This window comes from Falco cherrug, chromosome 3 (genome assembly GCF_023634085.1).
Source record: "Falco cherrug isolate bFalChe1 chromosome 3, bFalChe1.pri, whole genome shotgun sequence".
NCBI classification, from domain to species: Eukaryota; Metazoa; Chordata; class Aves; order Falconiformes; family Falconidae; genus Falco; species Falco cherrug.
In genome coordinates, this window is record NC_073699.1 from 28,606,677 (window position 1) to 28,633,371 (window position 26,695).

The 26,695-nt window shown below is 44.2% G+C and overlaps 1 long non-coding RNA gene across 2 annotated transcripts in view; it reads left to right on the forward strand.

Moving 5' to 3' along the window:
* The first annotated feature begins 1,593 nt into the window (after positions 1 to 1,593).
* Positions 1,594 to 26,695, forward strand: part of LOC129735746 (uncharacterized) — a 54,730-nt gene continuing 29,628 nt past the window's right edge. Inside the window, exons 1-3 of one of the 2 annotated variants that reach the window (XR_008731589.1) lie at positions 1,594 to 1,729; positions 1,849 to 1,909; positions 24,914 to 25,136. This is a non-coding gene — a long non-coding RNA (uncharacterized LOC129735746). Of the gene's footprint in view, positions 1,730 to 1,848; positions 1,910 to 24,913; positions 25,137 to 26,695 lie in introns of those variants that run through there. The other variant, XR_008731590.1, reaches the window with a different exon arrangement.

Genomic DNA, 26,695 nt, shown 5'->3' on the forward strand with positions numbered 1-26,695 from the left:
AAAGGAGACCAAAAGGGAGGATCTTGCCACCCTTAGCTATAGGGCCATGCCACAAATTTCTCACATTCTGATGTGGCTGTTGACTTGGTGGACAGCTTTGCTCATGCCTGTGGCACATGAAGGTACCTTGCAGGCTGGGATGCAACATGGGATTTGCCAAGTGCATGCATGTGTAAGATCTGGTGGTACATACGTCTTGTTTGTCTGGAACACAGGATGTGAAAAAGCCTGCAAAAAGGGTCAACGGTTATTTGGTGAGCCAAATAATAATTTCCTTTACTCTCAGAAATTCTACATTTCCTCCTCCTGGGTCATTTTCTTTATCCATATGTCATTAGCTGTGCAAGGTCACCTGAGTGGTACTTGCAGAGAGAATTGGCCGTGGCCATGTGGCTGGAGATGGTCTATGCTGACTGGGAGTCTTCTACAGCCCATCCCACGGTGATGGGATCTGGAAGAGTGGAAATCCTTTCCTTACAGACTAGGCTTTTTCCTTCCCAGGTCCCTGGCTGACAAAACAGATGGACAATGTTCAGATCCTGATCCTGACATGATGTGCCAGTCATGATGAGGGACGTCTGCTGTGCCTTCTGCTAACGTGGAGGGGCTTGAGCCATCCACTTCTGCATACATTTTAAACATCCTTTGAGACTTTTGCCTTGCTATCTTTTACAAATTTCCAGTTTAGAATAAGAAGTCATGAAGAAATCACTCAAAGGAGGGTTGTCAGAAATGCCTAACACATTTGTATATACAGTCTCTTCAGACCAAACTCTTCTGAATAACTGGTAAATAGAGTTTCCTACTGAACAGCGCTGCATTCACACTGACATTTCAGCCCAGGCTTTGTACAAATACATATCCAGAGGAGGCTTCTCTAACGAATTATGTTTATTTCCAAATGAGAAATCTGTCTCAAGAACTGATTTCTACTGTGACTAGCTGAAAGCCTATTAAATAGTGCAATAATGGCCTTTAAATTACAGTATGTGTTGAGGTAGACCTGCTAATAAGTTGGATTTTCTGTGGATCGAAATGTCCCTTTTTAGCAGGTTTGTGCTGTGCCGGTGTCCTTGCCTGTCTCAAGCAGCAGGCTCTGGGGGCTGTTCTGAAAGCTTCATTAGAAAATGCTTTATGAAAACCCTCTGATCTCGGCAGCAGGCAGGAGAGACCGTGTCTGTACAACCTTGCCATTTGTACAGAGCAGGGGGTGAGCACCTCTCTCTAATGTCCACTCCTTTTAATGCTTTAAATAGCTCTCCTTGACACATGACAATGAAAATGGCTTACTGACAAGTTTCTCTTAGCCCTGTGGCTATGAAGTCTGTTCTCTAAAGAAAAATAGATGTGGAGACCATTTGGCTTAAACCCCCTTAAGCAAGTGAATAAAATTAATCAGCTGTCTTTTAACTCTGATTCATTTTTCCTTTAATTCAATTTACAAAAATGTGCAGGCAGAGTCTGAGCCTCTGGGTATATTAACATTAATAAAACACAATTAAGCAAATGTTATTATGTTGCCAGCAACAAAAGGAATGCCCCTGAGTATACAGCTTCCCCTTGCCGTAATAAATATGCAGACACAAGAACTGTGTCTGCAACCCATTGCTTAAGCTGTCTTAAAAAACCAAAATACCCACTTTGGTTAATACAGAGAAACTAGCAGGAACAGGCTGAAAGTTAACACACCAAGATGTAGTTGTCTGAAGAGGAGAAGTGAGAGGGACAGGTAGGAAAGATTTGCCTTTTGTAGTCAAATTTAAAGGTTTGGACTTGATTGATTAGTGTGAGTCGCAGAGCAATTGACTGAGACCTTTGAGGATGATCACATTTTTTCATTGCTTCTAGAGCCAGCCACAGTCAAAACTCCACTCCCAGCAAGAAGAACAGAGGAATAAAAACTAATAAGGTAAGAAATCAGTCACTTTAATAACCAAAAAGGAAAACTGCTGAAAAGTGAAAATTCTAGTAGAATTTTTTGGGGGTGAAAACTGACTACTTAATGTGACAAAAAATTATAAAAAATAATATATATGTATGTGTATCCTGCATGTTTCAGAAGAACCCCTGATAAATCAGGATATATATAAAAAAGTTAACTTCTCATGTGATAATGCAGACTTTACAGCTGCAGAGTAGCTATGCACATGCTGTGTATGAGCTAGGAGGACCCTAATTTACCAAACTCTGCAGTGAAGTCTACTCATAATTATACCAATAGAAAAACTTCACATAGTGATACCCCTTTTCAAAGCACTGGATTAAGTGTTGTCAGGTAATTGTTAAAAATATCAACAAAATGCAAACATCTGGTCAAAAGCAAAGTTGCTCCTTTGGCATTTCATTCTGAATTTGGAAGTATATATTTCAAAAGATGGGATTTCACAGCTTGTGTTGTGTAGGGAATGTTTTCCCAGTGTTTTGACCCCAGGTACTGAGGTTATCTATTATTTATTCCTTTCTTGGACTCTTTTCCTCATTGCTTGTATCTCTGCCAAGTTAGGATAAATGTTTGTGCTAATCCACTGGATGACTCTGAGTCCTTTTATTGTTTCATCAAAAAAAGCACAATTCATTGTTCCTGAGAAAGGACTAGGGACTTTGTTTTGCAAGGATGCAATCCCTAAAGGCTTTCAATTGTGATTCTTTAATGAGTTATTCCTTTGGGGAAAGCAAAATTAGTTTGAAAGAGAGATGGTGGATTTTCCCTTATGATCAAGGTGGGATAAGCTGTAAGGCTCTTGGGTGCTCCTGCCCATAGCCGTCACTGCCAAGGGCAGCCAAGGGCCATCATGGTCTCCTGGTGCTTTGTGTTGGGCCGAGGTGGGAGGGTCATGTCCTATCTGGAGCCCAGGGCTCCACCTGCAAAGAAGCGATGCTCTGTTACCCAGAGGATAAGCTGGCCAGAGTGCATGTAAAGCCAGCCGCAATGCTGTTGGTTTGGGCACATTTTGTTGCCTGACCAGGTGGGGCTGCAGGGCTGGAGGCGAGAGCCCGCCCAGGGGCTTATTGCCTCCAGCCTCACGTTTGCCCTTTGCTGGGGTGAAATGGGGTCTTGGCACAAGGGGAGGGTCAACTTCGCGTGTGCACCTCTGTCTAGTTCCAAGTTTTCTGTAGCAAGGCCAGTGGTGGTCACTGCTCAGTGACATGAACAGCATCATCCACAAGAGCCAGGTGAAGCCAGAAAAGGATAGGAAAAGAAAGAGAAAGGTCACCTGGGTCCTGCAGTGCCTGGGGAAGGGATGGCCGCAGACCTAGAGCTATCACTGCTGACTTGGACTGAGAGCATGTGTTTACTCAATATGCAAGGCAAAAGGGAGTGTAAGGAGTGGGAGAAATAATCCAGAAGAGATAGGAAGCAATTCAGTAACAATGTATGAGCTATATAAGGAAAGCCTGAGAAAAGCTGGAGTTGTTTACTCAACAGAAGACTGACACATGGTAGCCATTTTCAAGTACGTCAGAAATTGCTAAAAAAATGTTTATTGTTCTTTATGGCTGCTCCGTTACAACAAGCAGGATTGGAGCAAGGGAGGTTTAGGTTAGAGAATTCCCAATGTTTTCTAATTGTTGGGAGAGCCAGGCAACTGAGCGGAGTGCCAAGGGAGATTGTCTACTGTTTGGACTTAGAGGTTTTGTGAAACAAGTAAAGTCTTATTGATCTGGAATGGTTTAGATATAAATTATTCTGACTTGATGCTTAGGGATGGACTAATGACTCCTTGAGCCTGTTCCAGCCCTATTTGCTGAGATTTCTACGCTGTATAAACTCCAGTGTAGGTCTGACCTAGCTGGAATGTTTTTGCCATTAAACAAAACAAAAGGCTTACAGATGGAATAGCAAGTTACGTACTGCAAATTAAAGTTTTAAGTAATTATGCATGGCCTTTTCACATTGTATTTATACTTTATGAATGTTATTTTAGCTCACTGCGTATAAATAACAAGTTGAGAATTGCTGCCCTTAATTGAAACCATCTCTACTTTTCTATGAGAGAGATTACCATTTTTAACAGACTCTTTGTGATCCAGTGGGGGTTATTGGAGGATTTTTTTGCATTGTTGCTAGGCAGCTTGCTCCATGCCAGCAGACAGACACTGCTGGGTATGTCACGGCTAATTAAAAAAAATCTCTATATTTTTGAGTACACAGCAGCCCAAGTTTTTAAAGCTTGCTGCTCGGGATAAGGACAATTTAACTGGTATGCGGACCAATGAGACAAAATAATAGCAGTTGTGCAGTGTTCTAAAATAATTTGTTGTTTACAGACTCCTGGATCCACTGGGTGAATGAAGCAGCAAATATCTAAATACTATTTATTTGTGAGAAAAGAACACTGAGCTGAACTATTCTGGCATCGGTTTTGTTCAGGCAATTTCAAATAATCAAGTATCACATTCAAATACAAGAATAATAAATATAAGAATGCTTACCATGGAAGAACGTGGAATTTTTAAAGGAGCCTAAATTGTTTAATTTCTACAATGTTTTTTGCGGTTAAAAAGCTGTTCCAAGTTATTACCAGCTCCACCATGGCCTTTTTTTTTAGAAGGTTAGCCAACAGACTAGGTAAAAAGGCCTCTGCAGAATAAGCTGAGGAATTTTTATAGCCAGACAGATTACTGCTAGGTGCTAAGCAGGAGCAAAGGCAGCATCTCTGCCTGGATGGTCCCTGGGCAGGTGCAGTGTGATATGCTGCTGCTTACCTGCAGCTGCTGCATTGCACATCACTGGAAACCATCCTGTGCAGTGAGACAAGGCTGCCTGGTTCAATAGATTTAAAGCATTTGGTAGCTTTTCTTCAGGTGACTTACACAGGGTATCAGCAGGTGCAATTAGCAAATATGAAAGAAGAGTCTTTGTATGATTTAAACGTGCAGAGGATCAGTTACAATTGGTTCGACCTCCGTTCACCCTCAAGAGAGCATCAGAAATGTATCATTTCTGCACAGAGGAGTACAGGCCAAAGGATTAATCTTCATTTAATCTCTTAGGAAGTTACTATTTAAAAAAATTATTGAATGGCAGGCAGAGGTACAGGGATTATAGAAGCTGAGGACACCTGATACAGATATGGATATTTATTGGAGGGAATAGATTTAACAGGTACTTGGGTTTTCTTTTTCTTTAGAGGGATTGCTTTTAATCTGGATCTAGTTCAGGGAAATGAACAGACTGAAAGAAGCTTTAAACTGCTTCTGCAGCTAGGCAAGAATTATACCTGTAGGGATCATTGTGGAAACTTGAACTTTTTCAGATGCCTTTTACATAAGGTAGGCAAATAGTCTTAGAGGGAAGCTTTGAACTGACAATGGAAGCTGCCACCTTCTTCTCTTCTTTAAAACCTTTTTTTACCTGTTTGTTTTTCTTTGCCCTATCCCTTCCTTCCCAACTATACTGTATTTCTTTTACTTGTTCATGTAAAACAGTTTTGAAGGAGACGCTGGGGCTTATCATAATCATATGGCAGTTGGTCTTTGTGCCTGGCACTTCTTCCAGGGGTGCAGGTCTGGACTGGTGACCTTTCTTTCCTTGACAAAGGTAGATTTTTTTACCGTTGTGTCCGCTACTGGCCTCTGAGAAAGAGAGGTTCTGTTCAGTCTCTATTAAAAGAGGAAATCTGTGTTGAAGCAGAGATGTTGTTGGTTTCTTTGGAATCCCTGATGCCTTTTATAAATAGGATTCATGTGGACTGTGTCTGTAGAGAAGTGGTATGTTCAGTCCCAAACCTGGACTGGCCACGACTGACACGAGGATGACCTGAGCAGTGGCAGACACAAGGAAGCTGGATGTGGTGAAGTTCACGGTGAAGGTATGATGGCTACTTGAGAAATAGGAATAGCCATAACCGGTGGAGCAAAGGATTCACTTATCTTTTAGGGGGGGCGGGGGGGGGGGGGGGGGGGAAGTAAAAAAAAAATCTCTATCCTTCCTTGATCAATGGTGTTTTGGAGAAATGGTGTGTGTCAGGGCTCTCTCACCCCTGTACTGCTATAAATACAGCGTGGTGCACGGCAGTGCGTGTGCAACCCAAGGTGAAGGTATTTACACTGGGAGCCCACTGAACATTTTAGAAGCCATTGCATTCTGTAGGAGCGTGATTATATTTGTAAGGCTTGAGAGATGCTCTGCAGGCATCTACAGGACAATATAAAATGGCTGTGGTGGCTTATAGCTGCCTGGGAGCCCCTGCCTCTGTTTGCAAACTGGGGTAGCCCTGCAGGAGCTGGCAGTGCTGGGGATGGGAACTGTGAGATGGGGCCAAAGGAAAGCCTGGTCTCTGCTAGGGGGATGTTTGGGCTCTTCTGTGCCATAAAATACGTCACCAAATATCCGTGGTGGGGGAAGGAAGGGCAGATGGAGTAGAAAAGTATGATGGAAAAGATCTGTGCTGTTGAGGGTTCTGCGTGTCTGTTGGATTGTCAGGAATGCTGAGCATATACAGTTCCTGTTGCCACGAAGAGGCTGTACTTACAGTCACTATTTTTAACACCCAAGGAAAAAACATTCTTACGATGGCATATTCCATTTTCTGTGTTCCTATAAACATACCTCATCTATCTCTACCAACATAGGTAATCTGCTTAGTGTTTATGTTATTTATTCCTTTGAATTCTGCTTAAAATGGCATCTATTGTTGCTTTCCAGTACTCGTCCTCTCCTTCTCAAATACTTTTTCTTTCTCCCCTTATTGTTCCCATGGAAAAAAGTAAAACAACCCCATTTTGTGCTGGGATTATTATCTGGATCCCTGCAAAACTCTTTTCTCAGCGATGAGGCTGAGACCTAGGAGCTGGAGGATGGTTTCTTGACATGCAGTCACTAAAGCACTGGGGATTTTTCATGCGGAAGGGTTTTTTTAAATAAACGTATAAATCCTGTTAGTATTAAAGTACTGTAGAAGATTCTCTCAAGTTCATTTTAGGACAGTCTCTGAAGATCTAAATCTCCTGGCAGAGATCTTTCACATCTACTTAGCAAGTCAGTCTGTAACATTTTGGCACTGCAGTGGCTCTCCTGTACACCATCTTTTCAATGCTGCATGCTGTGAACTTGCTCTCCAGAAGATGCTTCTGAAGGAGAGTTGGGTGGAATTGACTTTCTCCAGCGTCTGAGGGCGGACCCCAGAAATAACACTGACCTCAGCAGTGCTGTCCACCGGCCCCAGGCAGCTGCAGGCAGCACTGGCACAGCCCTGGCAGTGCTCTCGGCATGCGGAGGAGGAGGAGAAAGGTTAGACACCCCATCACTGTCAGCCAAAATGGGATTTTGCCTATTTCTGTGAGTGAAATAGATCCAGCACTGCAACCCTGCTACTGAAGGGGTGCTTGTTGTCCTTAAAGTCTCAGTAAGAGACAGAAAGTAACCTGATTACGTTAGGACACAATTAAATTACAGGAGGAATGCTGTCCAAAGTCAAAGATTGGCTATTCTCAGTACATTTATTTAACATTAAGGTCTGTTATAACTTTCACTGTGGAGTGAAGGATGGGTTCAATTAACTCCCTGATTTCTTGTATTGAAAGAGATTAGATTTTCCTAAACGCTATGGGAAAAAAGGCTATCATTTTATACATCTCCAGAACAGTAAACTATTCATATCAATTTCATTTTCATCAAAACAGAGGTTTGCCCAAATTGGAGATCAACTCACATTTTATGCACTTGCCTGTGTTTACTGGGATGCACTGGGCTGTGTTATATACCCAATGAGAGCAGTACTTCTCCAGCTCTTACCGTGTGTTGTGGCACCAACCTGTTGCTGGCAGCCATGGAAGTGCACAGGCTATAAACTCAGATCTGCCCGCGTGCAATGGCACACGTGTGTGTGCACCTTGAAGGGTCATTCCACAAGGGGGTGGTCTGGACTGCTCCTCTGAATGATGCCCCCAGGGAATATCCTCAGGTTTGATTTGTGGTGGCTTGTGAAGCAAAAGCATGATGAATACGTGTCCACCAGCCACTGCAACTGAGCTTTCAAAAACTGTTCCATAATACTTCTTTGCAGTGGTATGTTCAGGATCAAACATCAGAACTCAATTTTCTATAATTACACAGGTTTATGGAGCTGTCATCAACATGTCAAGACAGCTAAGAAATTAGTTTGGCTTTTATTTCTAAAATAAGTCTTTTAAGGAGAATGTTGCCTTTCAAATATTTAAAAAGAAACAGAACATGGCCAGGGTAGAATGGGCTGGCAGTTCTTTTAATGGCTTGATTTATGTTTAATTAACTACTGATAAGAATGAAAATGCTCTGTCCAGATTTTGTGACTTACATACATTTCTCTGCATTGGCTATACCTTTGCAAATATACAGTTGGCATATATTAATTACAGCTTTGTGGCATTATAACTGGTGAAACAGAAGCCTGTGCATTTTGTGGATTAAAACATAACTGAAAAATTTTAATGGCTGCTGTTCCGTCATAAAATGGGAGCCAATTTCCTCTTAAATATCTACCTGTATCTGCACTTGGTGATAGAACCAGCAGAAGGGTGAATGTTAGAAATAATAAATAATTCTCCACAGAACTGCCAGTTTTATTTATTTTTTAAAAATGCTTTTGACACATCATTGAACTCTTTGATGAGGGTCTTTTTTCCTGATTTTCTTAGGTTTTTGAATTTTGCAGAGGATCATATAATTTAGGAGAACAGTTTGCTCCGCATTGAAACAGTTTAACATGCAGAACTAGGGCAAACAGAAAAATATCAGCTCTCCAGTGTAGTGAGGGTCATAATCTGAATCTGATACATGGCACCCTTCCCTATTATCAGTGCTCCTTGGTTGGTGGTATCTCTCTCTAATTATACTGCAGCCTTTTCCCTCTTCTTTTTCATTTAAAATGGCCATTGCAGTATTTACAGAACAATGAGATGCCATGTACTTGAAATGCATCCTAGGAAGGACACCTCTGTGAAAAGATGCAGCAGCTGGAGTTCCTCAGCTGGGGGTAGTCCACTGGTTGGGCCAAGTGGTGGGATTTGCATTCACGAGTGTTAGAAAGCCTTCAGGTCGTTAAGGATAGTGATGTGAGGAGAAAGGGAAAAAAAAGAAACAGGAGAAAAAGAGAAAGGTACTGTTACACCAACAAGTTCCTCCGTTTGGTGAAAGCATTTGGATTAGGAAGTTCAATAGGGTTACAGGTATGTGTTGGATGTCCTGCCCTTGGCTGGGACAGAGTTAATTTTCTTCCTAGTAGCTGGTGCAGTGCTGTGTTTTGGATTTAGTATGAGAACAATGTTGATAACACCCTGGTGTTTCAGTTGTTGCTGAGTAGTGCTTGCTCTGCATCAAGGACTTTTCCGTTCCCCATGCTCTGCCAGTGAGCGGGTGCACCAGAAGCCAGGAGGGAGCAGAGCCAGGACAGCTGACCCAAACTAGCCACAGGGATGTTCCATACCACAGAACATCATTCTCAGTGTATAATCTGGCGGGAGTTGACTGGAAGCTGCTGGTGGCTGCTGGGGGGCCAGCTGGGCATCGGTCAGGGGGTGGTAAGCAACTGTATTTGGCATCACTTGGGGTTTTTTTTCCCCATTGGATTTTATTCCTCTCTTTTCCTCTCTTCTTTTCATTATTATTATTATTGTTGCTGTTATTATAATTATTACTGTTGTTATTATTATTATATTTTATTTTAATTATTAAATTTTCTTAGCTCACAAGTTTTGCCTTTTTTCCGATTCTCCTCCCCATCCCACTAGGGTATCTGCGGGGAGTGAGGAAGCAGCTGTGTGGTACTTAGTTGCCAGCTGGGGTTAAACCTCAACGGTGGAAAAGTGACAGGGATCTTTTCTGTCCTCCCTTCTCTCCCCACTTCCAAACTGCTTCTTGCTGTTCTGTGCTTCTGCCTACTTCTGGAACGGAGGATGCAATGCAAGATGGTTTTGGAGATGCTGGGACTACCTCCCTCCGTCAACCCTTACTCAAAGGCTGCAGGACCATGGCAGCAGTGTACCTCATCCACTGTCCTCTTGAGACCTTCAAACCTACTGGTCCTTCCTGCCCAGCAGCTCTGCTTTGCCCTGGTGCACTTCTGGGGAGGACAGAGCAGAAGGTCCTCTCTGGGTCTTCTTCCCCACTGCCCCCACAAATGAATCTGTGCTCATTGGGGCAGAATAAAAAAATGTGGGAAGAGAGGGGGTGCTGCAGACGGGTGGGAATTGGGCTGAAGGCACTGACACTGCAGGAGCAGCGGTGCCTCTCAGTTTTGGTGCAGTCTGGTACCACATGCCCAGACTCTCAGTTTTGCCATGGTTCCTCTCATACACTCTGCCATTAGTTCCCACACCGAGGGGTGTGAAGGAGTATGGGCACAGGTTAGGTTTTGCAGGCACATACACAGATGAGTTTTCAGAAATGCAAGTGTGTAATACTGCAGCAGAAAAATCGTAGCTGTGCTAGCAGTGAAGCAATCAAAGAAATGCTTCCAATTATTTATCTTGCTGCTTTTTGTCACTACATCTTACACCACACTCCATGGAGGTGCCTGACTTAGAGCCAGACCTTTAAGGTGCTGCCAGGGATAACTGTTCTCATGAGAGGAAGAGATCTGTAGAGAGATGCTTTAGCAGAAGAGGAGCTGAGCTGTAGAGCAATGATGTGAAGGGGAGGGCAGAGGGCAAGTGGATGGAAGAGAGGAGCTGATATAAGCAGGGATAGAGAAATACTTCTAGTGCTGTAGAGATGATGTCGTGTGTTTGTTGCTGCAAACAGCAGTGACACTAACACGCTGCTTCAATACCCAAAGACAGTGCAGCTATGAACCACAGACTTTGAGTTCACTAATATTGTAGTCAAGGGGTCCAACAGAATTTCTGCAAGCAAAGCTCCTTAAGCGGAAGTAATTAAAGTGAGGAAACAAGAGAGCTTAAAGTAACATGTCAGTACAAGGAGATATATTAAGAAAGTGCTTCATTAAAGGAGTGCTTTTTATGACGTAAACAATGTATTTTGCAAGTGAAAATGTATGTTTGCAAGTGTACCAGCAGAGGTTAGTAACAACATCAGTGCATTTTCCCATTTCTTTACCTTGGTTAGAAGAGTGACTTCAAGAAGTTATTTGTGGGTCAGTGGAAGCACACACTTTGCATTTGTGTGGGAGCTCCTATGCAGTCATATTTCCATCATGTCCTTGTGTGCCTGTGTTTTCATGCCCTGGGCTGTCGAGAATGACCTGTGAGCATTGCCTGCCACCCAGGGCCCCCAGTTCCTGCCACTGCGCTCCTGCGTGACCTTCTGCAGGTTGTCTAGGGTTGGCTTTTCAAAATTACCCCTGAATTCCAGCTGTTGGATGTCAGATGACATGATATGGTTTTCAGAAATGCAGATCCTCTGTGCCTATGATTCATAGTGTCAAGAACAGCCATGAAATCTGGAGCTACCATTGAACAAAAATCCAGTTGAAGCCAGTGGTTGTGGGTGGGTTTCACAGCCTTGGAGGTTAATGTAATTTTTTTAAGATTGATTCCCAGAATTACAGCCATTTAATTAAAAAAAGAAACACAACCAAACACCCCAAACCCCCAAACCCATCAGAAATAATCTTAACTTTTTTCTGCATTTCAGATGCCTCCCCAGCATAACAACCTTCTTTGGGTTTCTATTGGGGTTTTATTTGTCAATGTTTGTTCACTGCTTTCCAATACTTAGGAAAGTGCCTTGTAAACAATGAGAGCGCACTTCAAGTAGAGCTATTTGCCCTTCAAGTATCCCAAAACATTCCGCCAAACAATACATAGGAAATAATTTAATTACCAAGCTAAACCAGTTGCTGTACCCTACAGGAAGATTATTTGTCTCTTGCTACATACCTCATGGATCTTGTTATTGGGTAGCATTAAATGGAAATTGGTACCGAGGTCCCAAATTGTCTTTAATCAGGACATTATATCCCAGTATCCTGGGCTATGTCTGCTCTGAGTAATGAGATGCTCCTGGGTTAAACTTCCTTGTGCAGTTTCAGTGGAATATCACTTTCCTTATGTCTAACCCTGATTTATCACTGAGTGTCAGGGATGCTGCAGTCCCTTGATGTTCGTTGGCAGGATGAATGCGGTGGGAGGAAAACAAATTTCTTATCTAATAAGGCCTAATGTAGTATATGATTTTTTGAAAAGCTAGCAGATTACAGCATGTTAATTTAGAAAAACATGCATGATCCTTAGCTTCCTGTAAGAAAAGGGCAATAGGAAATGTGCTAAGATGACAGGTACTCTTTCAACAAGTAAATAAACTGATTGAAATAGGTCACTTATGCAAGGAAGGAATTAGACTTTGGAAGCACTTTTCCTCTAATTGTGAGTTATGTAATGATAAGTAACGAGTGCATCTTTTAAAAAAATACATGGGGCTAAGAGTTGCTCCAAGCTTGCATATTTTCATAAAAATACACACACCGGTGGTGTGATTTCTCCCTCCATGCTATTTTTTCTGGAAGGATGTTTGCATTTACAGCCTTTCCAATGATTTTTTTCTTTCTTTTGCATATTATTAATCTGCTAGTGATTGGATTAAATGTGAGAGAAGCAAACTGCTGCTTCTAGGTATAGAAGCATGGCTAGAGGTATCTCTAATAATTGTTTTACATACAGTTACCATGGAGACTTGTCTATAGGTCTTAATTTGGCACGACTGGTGTAGGAATTTTAGATTTTATAGAGGCTTGCCTGGGCGGAGGCAGGGCTGAGGGTTTGGCTGGGGTCAAGGCAGATGGAGAGCTGAGCCTATGGACTCAGGTCAGAGAAGGACCTGGAGAGGCAGTGGCATGGCTCAGGCAGGGACCAAGGTTGAGAGCCTGAGCTGAAAAGCATCTCCCAGGTGAGGGGTGGAGGCCCCGAGAGGGCTCATTGCAGCCCCTTCTCATGCATCTCCTTCCCCACGGCTGATCCCAGGTTACAGCTGCACCACACACCAGAGCTGCCTGTGGGCACAGGCAGCCAGACCCCGTTTCGGGGAGTGGACACAGCTGCAGAGTCCTGCTGTGTCTCTGGTTTTGCTTATGCAAGAACTGAAACCCACACAGGGTGTTAGCAGACACTCTTGCACCTGTAGGTTTTACCCTCTTACACTCCACTGGAGCACAAGCCTCTGTCCCTCTGCCCTCTGGGAAAAGAAATGTCTATTGCCATAGGCAAACTTGAAAAGCAAAACTAAAAACCCGAGCTTTGGGGAAAGTCAACTGGTGGAAGGATGGGATCAGGGATAGGTCTGGAGGTAGCTGGATTTTATAGGAGAGAAAAATCTGGGCTGAGAGGGAGAAGGAAAGGAAAAACCATGGGCAGAAAAGTGGAAATAAACTGTTTGCCAAGGAAGAAAGCAGTGACTCTGTGGAGGATTTGCCTGAAGCTCCCAGACCCCCAGACCACTGAGGTGGTGAGGGGTGGTGCTCAGCAGGAGGAGATCCAGGGGGCTCTCCTCCCTCTGTAGAGGACTGAAGGCAGTGGGTTGGTTAGCATTGATAACATGCAGCTGTGGCCTTGCCTCAAAGGCAGTGGGTTGATTGACATGGATGATGTGCAGCTGTAGCTCGTTCCACTAAGTAAATAGCACTGAGGGTGGGGGTTGGATGGTGGAGGAGTGGTGTGGTCTTGTCTCTGGAGGAAGGAGAAATAGCATAGGTAGTAGAATCTGGCTGATGGTAAAAGTCTTGTTGCAGCCTACTAGTTTGTTTGTGCTGCAGCAACTGGTGTTTTATGTGAAGCTAACTGGGTTGGACTTGACTACAATGTCCCTCCTCACCTGTGTTTTCTTCAAACTGAAGCAGTGAGTGACTTGCGGCTGGATGCAAGACTTGTGTGACAGCCTGATCCCACAGGCTCTGGAGAAGAATCATAAATTTGCTAGGTGTGCTGGGCTGCCTGTTGGGTGGTTGTGCTGCCTGGAGGTATTGCTGCTACCTCTGGGGTTGTTGCTGCAGCTGGGCTGAGAGGATCAACCTTTGCAAAAGGGTAAGAAAGAAATAAATAATCTGTCTTGAGGCAACATGAAGGGCCTCCCTGAAACAAAAGAAAGAGGTGCAAGGTGTCTGGGGACCTGAGCATTTTAGTCAGTAATGGATTTATGGTTTTGGAGCTGCTGCCTTCCACCTCACCCCAATGAAAACCAAAATGCTGCAATCCGGAAAATGTAATTCCTTTCCAATGTAGAGAGAATTATTTTTTCTTTTTATTACTTTTCAGCAGAAGAAAAACCTGAAAGAGATCACTTTGGACTGATATGAACTACATCGCTCAATCTAAATTAAAGTATTTGTTTCCATTTTAAATAACTTATTCCCTTTCCATAATTTAGAAGTAAAATTTTAAGCAGAAATTACCATTTTGAATCAAGTCAAGTCGGCTTTGTAATTAATAAAATTGGTCATTAGATTCTAGAAATGCTGAAATGAAATGTTCTGACACTCAGCCTTTTGGGGTGAGTGATGCTTCTGTTTTTTTCTCTCCTACCCTTAATTCCCTTTATAGTTGTTTTTATTGAAGTCTTTCTATACGCTCTAACTGGACTGTAACACATTGGTCTCTTGAGTGCCCAAATAGCGGAGTATTACTGATACTGTATGACAAAGGTATTTTTGTTTCTCATTTGTTGCTGGAGTTCCTAAAACTGGGCAAATTTGGCTCTTGCTTATGACCGTACTGTGTAGTTACTCTGTATTTACATTGTTTGCTTAAATGGTACTGAAATGCAAGCTTTTGAAATTGCTGTGGTCCCTGCCTTTAACAGAGAAGGAGGGAAAAAAAAAATAAATCAGCTGAAGGTGATGCTATTAATGCCAAAGTCCATCAAGGAGTGGTGGAGAAACATATAAATTATTTTCCAAGTAAGGGAAAAGGGAATTTAACAGTAGAACAGTGCCGTAGTACTTTGGCACTGTATACAAAAAACAGGAAAAAAGAAATAAAACACTCCAAGATAGAAAGAGAGATGATGAAAGATTCTAGGGCTTGCTAGGAGATATTTTTCACTAACAATTAGTAATGCATCCAAAGTAGACTTGATCATTTATTAACAGGAAAGAATGGTTTTATAGTTGAATAAAGTGCCATGAGTTTCGTGATCTCAGGTTAATTACTTAATCTGTGTCCCATATATTCCCTTTGTGACTGAGAGGCTTCATTAAAACTTTATAATCTCTATGATAGAGATAATATTTACCTTTGAGGAAATGCTCTAGAACTGAATTAACCATTTTGTAAATAGATTTGAGGCTATTGAGGAAGATGTGTTATGACCAGCTCTGCCAAACTCACTGCTGACTTTAAGAGATCTCAAGGCTTCATTTTTGAGGAAGCTGGTTTCAATCTAGTTGGATTAAGCTGTGCACTTGGTCTTAATTCATGAGTGGCTCCTAAATATTGTTATATGCATTATGAAGTTGTTACCTGCTTCCTGCCTGTAAATTAACTTTAGAAAGTTCCTGAAGATATGAGCTAGGTTAATGGTGACCAGAAGTGGCATGAATTAATATTGGTAAACTTATCACGTCTACAACAGGCAAATCTGGAATCAATACAAAACACTAGTAAATATGCTGCAGTGGGCATAGCAGGTGTGGCATAGGCAAAGGAACATTTAAATACCTTCCAGCTGTAAACCATCATGCTACTGAGGCTTTCCCAAACATGTTCAGGTAAAGGTGAGCCATAAATGGTGATGGAGAAGGATGAGAGGGACCAACAATATACCTTGCTTGAAGGCTGCTTCAGAATGGGAAGGGTGGTACAGTTGGCCCCTTCATGGGCAGGTCTGTAATATGGACGTGGAGCTGGTGTGCCTTTGTCTGGGAGGGGGTAGGAGATTAGGGCAGAACAAAGACTCTGAAAAATTAGCCAGAAAAATAAAAGAGTCCTGGAAAAGACAGCTCTGAAAACGTGTCTGGTAGCATCCAACCCATGGGAACAACAGTGTTATGAACTACAGCCTCATGAGCAATGCTGGATCTTCCATGATTTCATGGATCTTCATCTTCTAAGAGGAAGAATGATCTTGAAAAGTCATGCTGATATGCTGGCTCTACTCTCCGTTGCAAGTCAAATGTTGTGATAGGCAACAGGCACAGTAGGGAGAAATGTGAGCAGCAGCAGAGTCCAGACCAGTTTTATTCAGAGCAGATTCTAGCACAGGCGAGCATCTGGGTTTGGGGTTGTGGATTTTTGGCAGTGGGGAAGACAGCCAGCACCCTGGGCACACAGGGAAGCACCTGTTGCCCTCCTCTCCTGAGCTGTCAGCAGCACAACTGTTCATGGGCTCTGTGAGGGCCACTGCAGCTGCCTGCTCGGACAGAGAGTGACCAAAAGAAGACAAGGTGCCACCTTTGGTGCAGCGAGCAGCAGCAGTGGCCCCACTAACCAGGCACAGACAGCACAGGCAGCTGCCCGCACGTGTGTGTTCTATCAAGGCCTTGGCAGCCCACCCTGTGCCCAGCGATGCCGGACTGTGGGCATTCGTCAGTCTCTGGAGTTTGATTCACTTGTTCAAATTCATCTTCAGGACAAATCCACCAGCCAGGTTATATAAGAACAGAGCTTGACTGGCCATCTGGGGAAATCTCGCTTGCAGAAGTAATTCAGACTGGCTTTTGTATGAGCAGTTTGCAGTTTCTTGTTGATTGGAAATTGGCTGAGAAATTGTAAACAATGCGTAGTGATTAACAGCAGTGAATCAAGCCACAAAGAATGGCCAAAGGGACTGGGGTTTCTTCTTCCTCTGCATCTTTAATTGTAACGAAACCCAAACATTTCAAATATTATGAAGTCAAACTTTCACATGATAATCAGTAGGTATTGCATTCTCTTACTAACAGAATAATAAAAAGATTAAAAGGTGGGCCAAAAATTGAACAGGATTCATGTCTGAAAACAGTAAACTGGCATCTGGCAGTTTGAAATGCTTATTCTGGGAGAGGGAGGAAACTTAGAAATGAGTAATTCACCAAACACCTCCTTGCAGGGGCATCAAGAGTCTGCAAACTAATGCTGACAAAAATCCAACATGATTTTTTGCTTTATATATATACACGTGTATATATGTATACACACACATCCATCATATGGGAACAAGTACACTTTCTCTGCAGGGCTGTGAGATGCCTTTTGTGCATGTGTGGGTGAACGGACCCTACCTTGGGTATCAGACCTTCCTTGGACACTGCCAGCTAGCTGAATATGAATTATTTCACTCAGTACTTTTGGTTTGATAAACATCAGATAAAATTAAGACAAGTTCTGAGAGAGCTTTGCCTAAATCAGGATAATTTGCTTGGGAGGCCACTGCATCTTTCCTGGTCCGCCTCCCCTGGCAGTTGCTGTGTGTCCGGGTTCCATGCGTAGGACCAGAATGGTGGGCATGCACTCATCCCTAAACACTCCTCCTGTGTTCCCTGCAGTGAGATGTGGCAGGGCTCAAGCAGGTTCCTGAGGCACTAGTATGTGTAGCCTGCCCAGAGGCAAGAAACCTTGTTTCTTCCGTGGCCTGCAGCTGCAGGAGAGAAAGCCTGGAGTACCGCCTCTAGCTAGGCATGGCCTCTGGCTCTTTCCGATCATAGAGTCATACAATAGTTTGGGTTGGAAGGGACCTTTAGAGGTCATCCAGTCCAACCCCCCTGTCATGGGCAGAGACTAGATCAACTAGATCAGGTTGCTTAGAGCCCTGTCCAGCCTCATCTTGAATGTTTCTGGGGATGGGACACCTACCACCTCTCTGGGCAATCTGGTCCAGTGCTTCATCACCCTCATGATTAAAAAAAAAAATATTCCTTATATCTAGTCTGAATCTACCCTCCTTCTGTTTCAAACCATTACCCCTTGTCCTGTCACAATAGGTCTTGCTAAAAACTCTGCCCCCATCTTTCTTGTAAGCCCTCTTTAAGTACTGAAAGGCTGCAGTAAGGACCCCTGGAACCTTCTCTTCTCCAGGCTGAACAACCCTGATGCTCTCAGCCTGTCCTCATAGAAGAGGTGTTCCACCCCTCTGATCGTTTCTGTGTCCCTCCTCTGGACCAGCTCAAACAGGTCCACCAACAGGCCCATGTCTTCCCTGTGCTGAAGGCTCCAGAGCTGGACACAGCGCTGCAGGGGGGTCTCACCAGAGTGGAGTGGAGGGGCAGAATCGCCTCCCTTGCCCTGCTGGCCACGCTGCTTTTGACGCAGCCCAGGATACGGCTGGTGTTCTGAAGTGTTCTGAAGATGGTCTCCTAAACCCCTCAGAACTGCTGAGCCTATCTTGCAGGGCTTCCAGGGGGTTTGGCTTTGAGACTGAGCATGTTATGGTGTGCTTCCAACACCTGTGTGTGGCAGGCAGCTGCTTTGCTCAGGCTGTCACAGCACAGCCGCTCACAGTGCTGGCTGGCTCCCAGGTAGCTTGTGAGGGCTTTCTCAGAATTCCTGATTTGAAGGAAAGGTGGACATTTTTACCTCCGGTTAAAAGTTGACATTTTATGAATTGGATAAAACACCGCATCAGTGGGCTCCCAGAGTGATCACCATTTGGTTCTGGGTACCTCATACTTGGGAGGTGCAGACAAGCTCGTGGGGGATTTGCTGTGAGGGTGGTCAAGCACTGGCACCAACTGTCCAGGGAGGTTGTGGGGTCTCCATCCTTGGCAAACCCCAAACCCAGCTGGACATTGTCCAAGGCAACATGCTCTGGCTGAATCTGCTTGATGGCTCAGGGGGATGGAGTAGAGACCTCCAGAAATGCCCACCAGCATCAGTGATTCTGGGAGTCAGGAGTGGCTGCAAAAGGGCTGGTTTCTGTAAAAAGACTAAGAGCTTCTCTGATCACTGGCTTTAGCTGCATCTTCAGGGGCTGGAGTTAGTCCCAGTTCCTTGGCTAGAGAGGGAGGGAGTGCCTGGTGCGTGTTTCCTCTCCTGCCAGCCACCAAAGAAACAAACTGCAACAGGTCACTTGCTGTGCTGTATTTCCCTGCCTTTCCCACCCCAAAGCACCAACGGTGAAGATGGGCCAGGCATGAGTGTGAGCTCTGTGCAAACTCATGGTGCCAGAGGCACAACATAGGAGGCACAAAGACTATAGAAGATGGTGTGTTGAATGAGAAACTCCGTGTGTGTATAAGCCCATGTACATATGGTTTTAAAACCCTGCATGGTCATAGGCTGCATTCTAGCGCATCAGCACCCCTCCTGATTTTCTGTTGTGATATGTACCAAGCACACTGACAAAGTGTGGTAAGTGATAACGCAGTGCTGCTTCATATTTGATGAGTGTGTTGTATGGAAGCTGAAGGCTGTGACACCAACGTCCTTTAGCTGGCTGGCTTTCCCCAGCCAAGGAGAAGACAGCTTGGGCTGGAGCAGGGAAACCCGTGTGCTACATGAATGAGGGCTGCAGCAGAGTTACACTGCTCAGTGGGTGAGCCGGCGTTCCCTGGCATGTTGTCTGCCATCCAGACTGCACGTCCCTAGCCACAAGTAAACCGTGACATCCTATTGCACCATTCTGAATGAATTTATTTGAAGGATGACTTGTAAAAGGGCAAAATTTAAAATGGAAAGTAAAGGATAAAGGTGGCAGAAATCCAAATGCTCATTCCTAACGCTGGCTGCTGGAAGTGGGTGGAAGCTTGTTCGCTGAGCCACGCTGCTTCGTGATTTCAGTGCCTGCATTTTCTCTAGACATCCAGTACCTGGCTTGTCACTTGACATGGCACTGCAGCATATGCTTCATGCACATATTATCCCCCTCTTTTTCTTCCCCTCCCCAGTGTGAAATCCATCCCTAGCTTTACTTGTCATTGCAGTGGATGGAGATCTACAGCCATGTGCAAACACCATCCATGCAGCAGCGTAGGGCATGAGGTGAAGTGCCAGTACATATCCAGCCCCTGCAAGGAGGTTTCAGGTGCTGACTGCTGTTGGCAAAGGAGGGAGGGACAGCAGGTGATGGAAGAGAAGGCATTTCCCACTTCAGAATGTGTACCAGGCACATTGGTGTCACCACTTGCATGCCTTGCACCTGCCTTGCAGTGCAGTTTCATTGGTGGGTGTGCGAGCTGGCTGTGGTCCCTTAGGGTTTGCCTTGACAAAGCAGCACAAGGGGTAAGTGTAGGAGGTCGGCAGCCTCCTCTTCAACAGCAGCTTCTGTGGCTGCTGCTGATTCCAGATATTTTATTTTCAAACCTCATCCCTGCCCTCTTCTCTCCCACTCTCCTGCTCTCCTGTCCCCAGCCATGAATATCAGCCTTGGTGCCTCTGATTTCTCTCCTGCACCCACACAGTGGAGAGGCCAGACCATGAAAGTGTTAAGACAGACATTGCAGGGATGCTTAGGGGGCTGGAAAATGACACTGGCAAAGGAGATGAGGAGCTGGGATGGGTTAGAGGAGGTAAAGAAGAAGGAGAGGATGAGGAGCAGGAATGAGAGTGGGACAGGGAAAGGGAGGGAAGGATGGGTACATCTAAGCCAGAAAGCCAGCAAGATAGGAGAAGAGAGCTGGTACAGGCTTTGACTGCTGGTCACCAATGCTGGGAGATGGGAACGGGCGGTTTAATGCTGTGGGGATGAAATAGTAGAGCTTCTTAAGAGCCAAAGTGATGTTTGACAGGTCGTGCCCTGATCCTGGAGAGGTCCCATCTTGGCCACTGCTGGGAGAAAGAGCAGATGTAGACAAACACTGTCCTGGCAAGCTCCTTGGCATGTGTTTTCCCTTGTCCTGTGCTGAGAGACCCTCCTCAGCATCCCTGGTGGGGTTCAGGGAGCAGGTCCTTTTGTGCACCCCTGGGCAGCCCCCTCAGAGGTGCTGGAAGGTGCTAGGCAGTGCGCTGCTCTGCCCCAGCCCTGGTGTGCTGATGCTGTGCAGGCACTGCTGCCATGCTGCCACAGCAGCATGCTGGTTGGGATTGTAAACAGCTAAAGCAAATCTTGAAAGATTAAAAGGAGAAGGTGGTTTTCAAACAACACAATTATATAAATGTTGCAAAATGAGCTTTAATGCTATGGTTCTGTGACCTCCAAAATGAATTAAACCAATTGCTTTTACACCCACCCATGGAACAAGACTTGATCAGTTACAACTCTCTTCTGTTTCACTAAATATTATGATTGTCAACAGCATGAGTAGAGCTTTTGTTTGATGAAGAGATAATCAACTAGTGAGAAGCATTTGCTAAATACTGAGACTTTAGAAGATTCATTTTTTTCAAAGCCTGTGGTACTCATGTGCTGGAATTAATGGTTTTCGGGTCTAATGAATATGTAAGGTTTCCCGCTGGTGGAAGGATGCTGAGATGTGGTGCTGGAGGAGCATGTACATTTGCAGCCAATTTCCCTGTGGTGTCCTGGCAACGCGCTAAGCATGGCACCGTGGAAAAGCGCTACGCAAGGTATCAGCTGGAAATGGGAGCACTAAAAATTGATGTTGTCAAATCAGCGCTAGCAAGCAGGGTCTTTTCATTGGTTGTAAAGCCAGAACTAAATTTATACCTGTAGTATGCACTATGGTATGTATAGTGTATGATATAAGAACACCATCAGGTAGAAGATAACCGTAGGTGGTCCTAACTTCTCTTTTGACATGCAGATCTGCTTGTCATGCATTTCCAATTTACCTGCCCCACTGAAAAGTGGCTAACGGGACTTGCTTTGCCAAGAAAAGCCAGACTGTTTCTGATCTGAATAGCAAATCCAGCAGCCCTGGCAATCTGTGGGTCTGGTTTGTGACTTTCTTTCTTGGAAAGGAGAATTAATGAAGTTCTCCTCTCTGAATTTCTCTTCTCCTGAGCCTCTGTCCCCAGCTGTTTGCCACAATCTGCACTGGAGAGGGCTGTGCTGTGCCTGCCACTTATGGGAGGCCTGTGGGAGGTGGTGAATCCTCAGAGGTACAGGAGGAGGCTGTGTGCTGCTCCGCAAGTAAGAAATGATGTGAAAGACTGTTTTTATACTTCATCAGGTTTGTTTCATAACTTTTTATGTTTGTTTGTTGTCTGTAAGAACATTCTGCTCGATGAAATGGGCTCCATAAGGCATAGTAGCAGCAGGAGGGTTGTGACCGCGTTTCCCCGTAATGTTGTGCCTTCATGGGTGAACTTCCTTAAGATTCATAAGTTGCCTTTTTGCATCCCTTCTTTCCCCTTTTCCCTTTTGTATCACTGGGACTTCTGAAAATTAGTACTACTGACATTACTGGAGCAGCCAGGACCTGATGAAAACACAGCTCCGTTGTACTGTCCAGAAATAAAATAAAACCGGAGTGGTACCATCAGCACATACTGCTCAGCAGGGCTGCGGCGTGCATGTGAATTCACACATCTACATGTTTCATAGACTCTGGATGATCATATAATATTGGTAATTTGATGGGGAAATTGAAAGGTGTAATGGGCAACATGACATAATGCTATGTTTCTAGGGTCCTAACGTTCCAATAAAAAGCATTTGTTCCAGTTGGGTGGTTTTTATTAAATTAAAAGAAAAAGCAAAAAAGACCCCTCCTTCAGTTTCTCAGCAAGGAAGGTCAAAGCCTCTTCAAAATTAGATGAGATAGAGATATTTTTAACCAGTAGAAGATTTCCTGTTTTTAAAGGCAGTAGTGCAAATTTGAAATAAGACAACATAAAATGTAAAGTGACTTCAATGAGCTACTTTGTGACCTTGGGCTCTTCAGAGCTGCTGAGTTAACTGTGCTTCTGGTGGGCAGCTACACAGCGGAAACGAAGGAAAATATGTTGTGGGGGTGAGGGTGCTCGGCTGTTTTGATGGTTTTGGGGTAGTGAGGTTGTTCATGTTGCCTTAGTGATGGCTTCCTTGGAGTTTTTGCTGGCATTCACAAGCATTTAGATTGGGTCTTTGCATGGGGCTGCTGGGATAGAATATGCTGAGCTGCAAATCCAACAGTAGGATGTGGACATAGTCACCTGTATTTATACTCTGCTGAACACTTCTGGTTGCTTCACGTGCATCCTGCTCAGTTTAGTTCATAAAAGCTTCTGTTCATTGAAAAAGCTCATTCAATTCAATCCATAGCCTAGATGGCTAAAGCATGGTGGAGCCTTAAACTGCTCAGAAAAATGTTTCTGGTGGTGTTACCTCAGACAGTGTCCCTTTTTCCAATATACCACCTTATCCCCCACATCCAGCTCGAGCTCAGCTCCTGAGAAATCACTGATTTGGAGCCCAGAGGCTGGTGCTGGCAGTTGGTACGGATGTACCACAAGTGTGGGTTTGCTGGTGCAGCAGGGCCAGGTACCTGGGCACTGGCCGGGGAGGGGCCAGGGGGGTCCCGGCTCCCTGGGAGACGCAGGAGCAACCTTGGTGCCTGCCGATTGCTGTAATGAAGCTTGCTTCGCTTATAAAACACCCAGATCTTGGCTATTGTTAAGTACAGAACATTTTTCAAAAAGACATACGTTGTTTGTTTTAAGCTTTTAATTGACTACTATTTATAAGATTATACATGAAGGAAGGAAGGAAAAACTTTAAAAATGCCCCAGGTTCATACTCCATAGCATGGAAATATGTCTCGACTGTTTACAAGTGCTCCTTGTTTTGTGTTCGGAGGCCGGGTTTTTTACTTCCTTTTGGACTGTTCTCCACTGGAAATGAGAATTTGCTGCCAAAATAGTCCACCTTTTCCTGAAAGACTTGGTATTAATAGTTTTGACAGAACATCTTGTTCCTGTGTAATACAGGAGTCGGTCTAGCAGTTGGTCCTGAACAGGGGTACAAAATGTGGTTGCGTAACTCTTTTATTTTGAGATGAAATATCTGCAGTTTAATAGAAAGAAGTCTGAGCTTATGCCAGCATACATCTTCTGAAGTTAGGAGGAAAGTGTTGGTGTAGCAGATTTCTGTGCTTGTTTTTGTTTAAAGAAGCAAGTAATTTTTATTAAAATGCAGTGTGAGGCTTGGAGCATTTCAGAAATACAGTTGTGGTGCTTCAAGTCCCCCGAAAGGGCTTTTCTCACCCCTGCCCTGACCCCCTGCCTACGTGGGCAGCCCCGGTGCTGGCTGCCTGCTGCCCTCACACCACCTGCCTAGCCCACCCGTAGCTCTGCTGCAGGATGGGGGCTGAACAGGGACCCCAGCGTGCCCACAACAGAGAAGCTCCGCAGATGCCTTTGCTGAAATATCATCAAGCTTAGACTCTCTTGACCTAGCACACATAATAGGAGTGATCCCAGACTTGGCTAAAAGCTCCTTTGGAAAGCCTCATGACATCTTCTAATTTATTCTTTCTTAGTTTCCATTGTTTGATTTCGGTTGCTACTTTTTATTAGCAGTCATTGTAGCCGTGTGACAGGGAATGAATGATCTTTGATAAGGGTTATTTGTTTCTTGTGGTAGGCAAAAAGAAAAAGCAATTTATATTCTTGCAAGACTTTTCCCAAGCAGAGCTCGGTAATTAATGCTGTAGACTGTAGTGCATTAAGTGAAATGGCATTTTGTAGGCTGTGACACCAACAGCTCCTGAATGTTTTTAGGCAGTTTTACTTTGCTCTGTATCTGTGCTTCCTGGGTGGCTGTACACAATTATTGCTATATATTATTTGATTTTTATAGCAATTAAACAATCTTGTAATTTATTCTGCTAGGAAAAGATTTCTCTGCTTATAGACAAAATGCTATATACTTATGTATATATCAGAAGTATATGCTCTTCCCTCTTCTGCATTTTACAACACATTTTATGCACGAAGGTTGAAATGTAATTGTAGAAAGAGCAGTTGATAATGGCTTCAGTAGAATACCATTTTTACCAGTCCCTGTGACTGTTAAATTCTATGATGCCCTTTTTCAGATTGCTGCCTTGCTTTCCTTAAATTAGTGGAATGGACCAACTGTTCAGTTTAGGCAGGCTTTAAATTGCTCCTCGTATGTGTTACAGAAAACTGGGAAAGATTTGTAAGATTTGTAGAGTTTCATAATCCTTTTCACTCTTTTTTTTTTAAGGCCTACTCACTACCTCAGTACCAGTACCAGTTTGGAATTGGGCTTCTGTTCTACAAGTGAAAATAAGTTCCAAAGTCAAACAGAAACCTGTTTTGTACCTATTGAGTGAACAAAGCCAGAAAGAAGATACCTGGAAGGTTTAAAGCTGAGACAATAAAATTTGCTTTAACAACCCAAAGATGTAATTCTTTTTCCCTATCTTTACTTTTTATTTATAGACAACCTTTTCTAAATAAACCAGCCTGATAATTAATAATAATACAACATCAAGTGTCATTTGAGTAGGGGCATAAAGTGGATAAGGGATGAGGGATGAGGGTAGAGAAAAACTGCATTTGGTTCTGCTGGTAGTTCTCCAGTTGTGTTGATTTTGACCTTGTTTCTGAAGAGGAGGGCAACTGGAGATGAATGCACACAAATCAGAGAGAGGGGCAGAGCACAAAGCACAAGCACTCTGGCTCTGGTGTTTGCAGTTCAGCTAGTGCAGCTGCAGGAGGGTTATGAAGACTGCAGTGTTTCAGCACAAGTGCCCATGGCCCCACCATGTGCTGCCCAGGTGCTTACCCTGGGTGTCATCTATCCCAAGGTTTGCCAACTGATTTGCAGAAATGCAGAATGACTGCAGGAATGACTAATTTGTCTTGTCAAAACAGGCCAGTAAAAGCATATTTCTCTGAGACCATACTGTAAATCAGAAGATGAAAAGCAGGGGGAAATCTCATGCCAGGAGCTCATGATGGGGAAAAGAGAAGCTCTAACATGTAGTGTTTTAAAAGCAAGTGACAGTGTGTGGTCAGCCCTATGGGTGTGTTGGAAACCTGCTGATGAAAAGAGCTGCAAGCCTGAATTTTCACTTTTTTACTCATGCCTGAAGAAATGGCATCTATTTCTTATAGCAAGCAGCACCTATCAGAAAAGAACAGCAGTTTGGGGTTCATATTTTTTTGTAAACTAGACCTATGTTTGTAGGCCTCTGTAAATTTGTCTTACTTTTTTTGTCTCTGAAAATAGCTGCTGAGCAGCACAGTGTCAGTGAAGCCAGATGGTTTGTACGACAGTGTAGAGCATCCTGCTCGTAGGGATAAGAGCATATCTTACTGCTGTTTTCACTGGAATCTGGGCTGAGCTCAGGGAGAAAACAGCAGGATAAAGTAGATCTATTAGGTAAAAATGGTGCCTCTTCCCAGCAGGGGAACAAAGCCTCAGAAGAATTTCACTGACCGCAGTGAGTGCATCTTCTGTCAGGTTACGGAGCTCCTTCTCGCTTGGCTGGCGGTGAGACCAGCCTCGCGGTGTGCGTTTGGGGGTGATGCAGGCTCCAGGGTAGGCTCACTCCCACCCCACCTTGGGTACCTCCAGGCTGGCTGTCTACCTCAGACAACACTTGGCAGAGAAACAGGTGCTTCCCGGCCCACCAGCCCACCCATCCACAGCAGCCGAGGCGAGGGAGCGAGGCTGCCAGTGGGGCCAGGGGAGGTGGGTCGCAGCCCAGCGGCCGGCATTGGTGCTGTGGGTGGCTGCTTTTCCAGCCCTGTGCTGCCAAGGAACTGACAGCATCCGCTTCAGTTTTTAGAAGTATTCTTGTTATCAAAAACTGAGATCTGAAAGCGCTTACAAAACCCGAGAAACTAATTTTTCTTTGTTTGCAGTAATTTTCAGAAGCATCAAAGTAGCCTTTGGTAGAACCCCATCCAGCTTCCTCACAACATCTCCTCTTCAGCTGAGTTGTTTTCCACAAAGTCAAGTTCAAGAAATTACTTTCTCAAAGCAGGACTTTCAGTC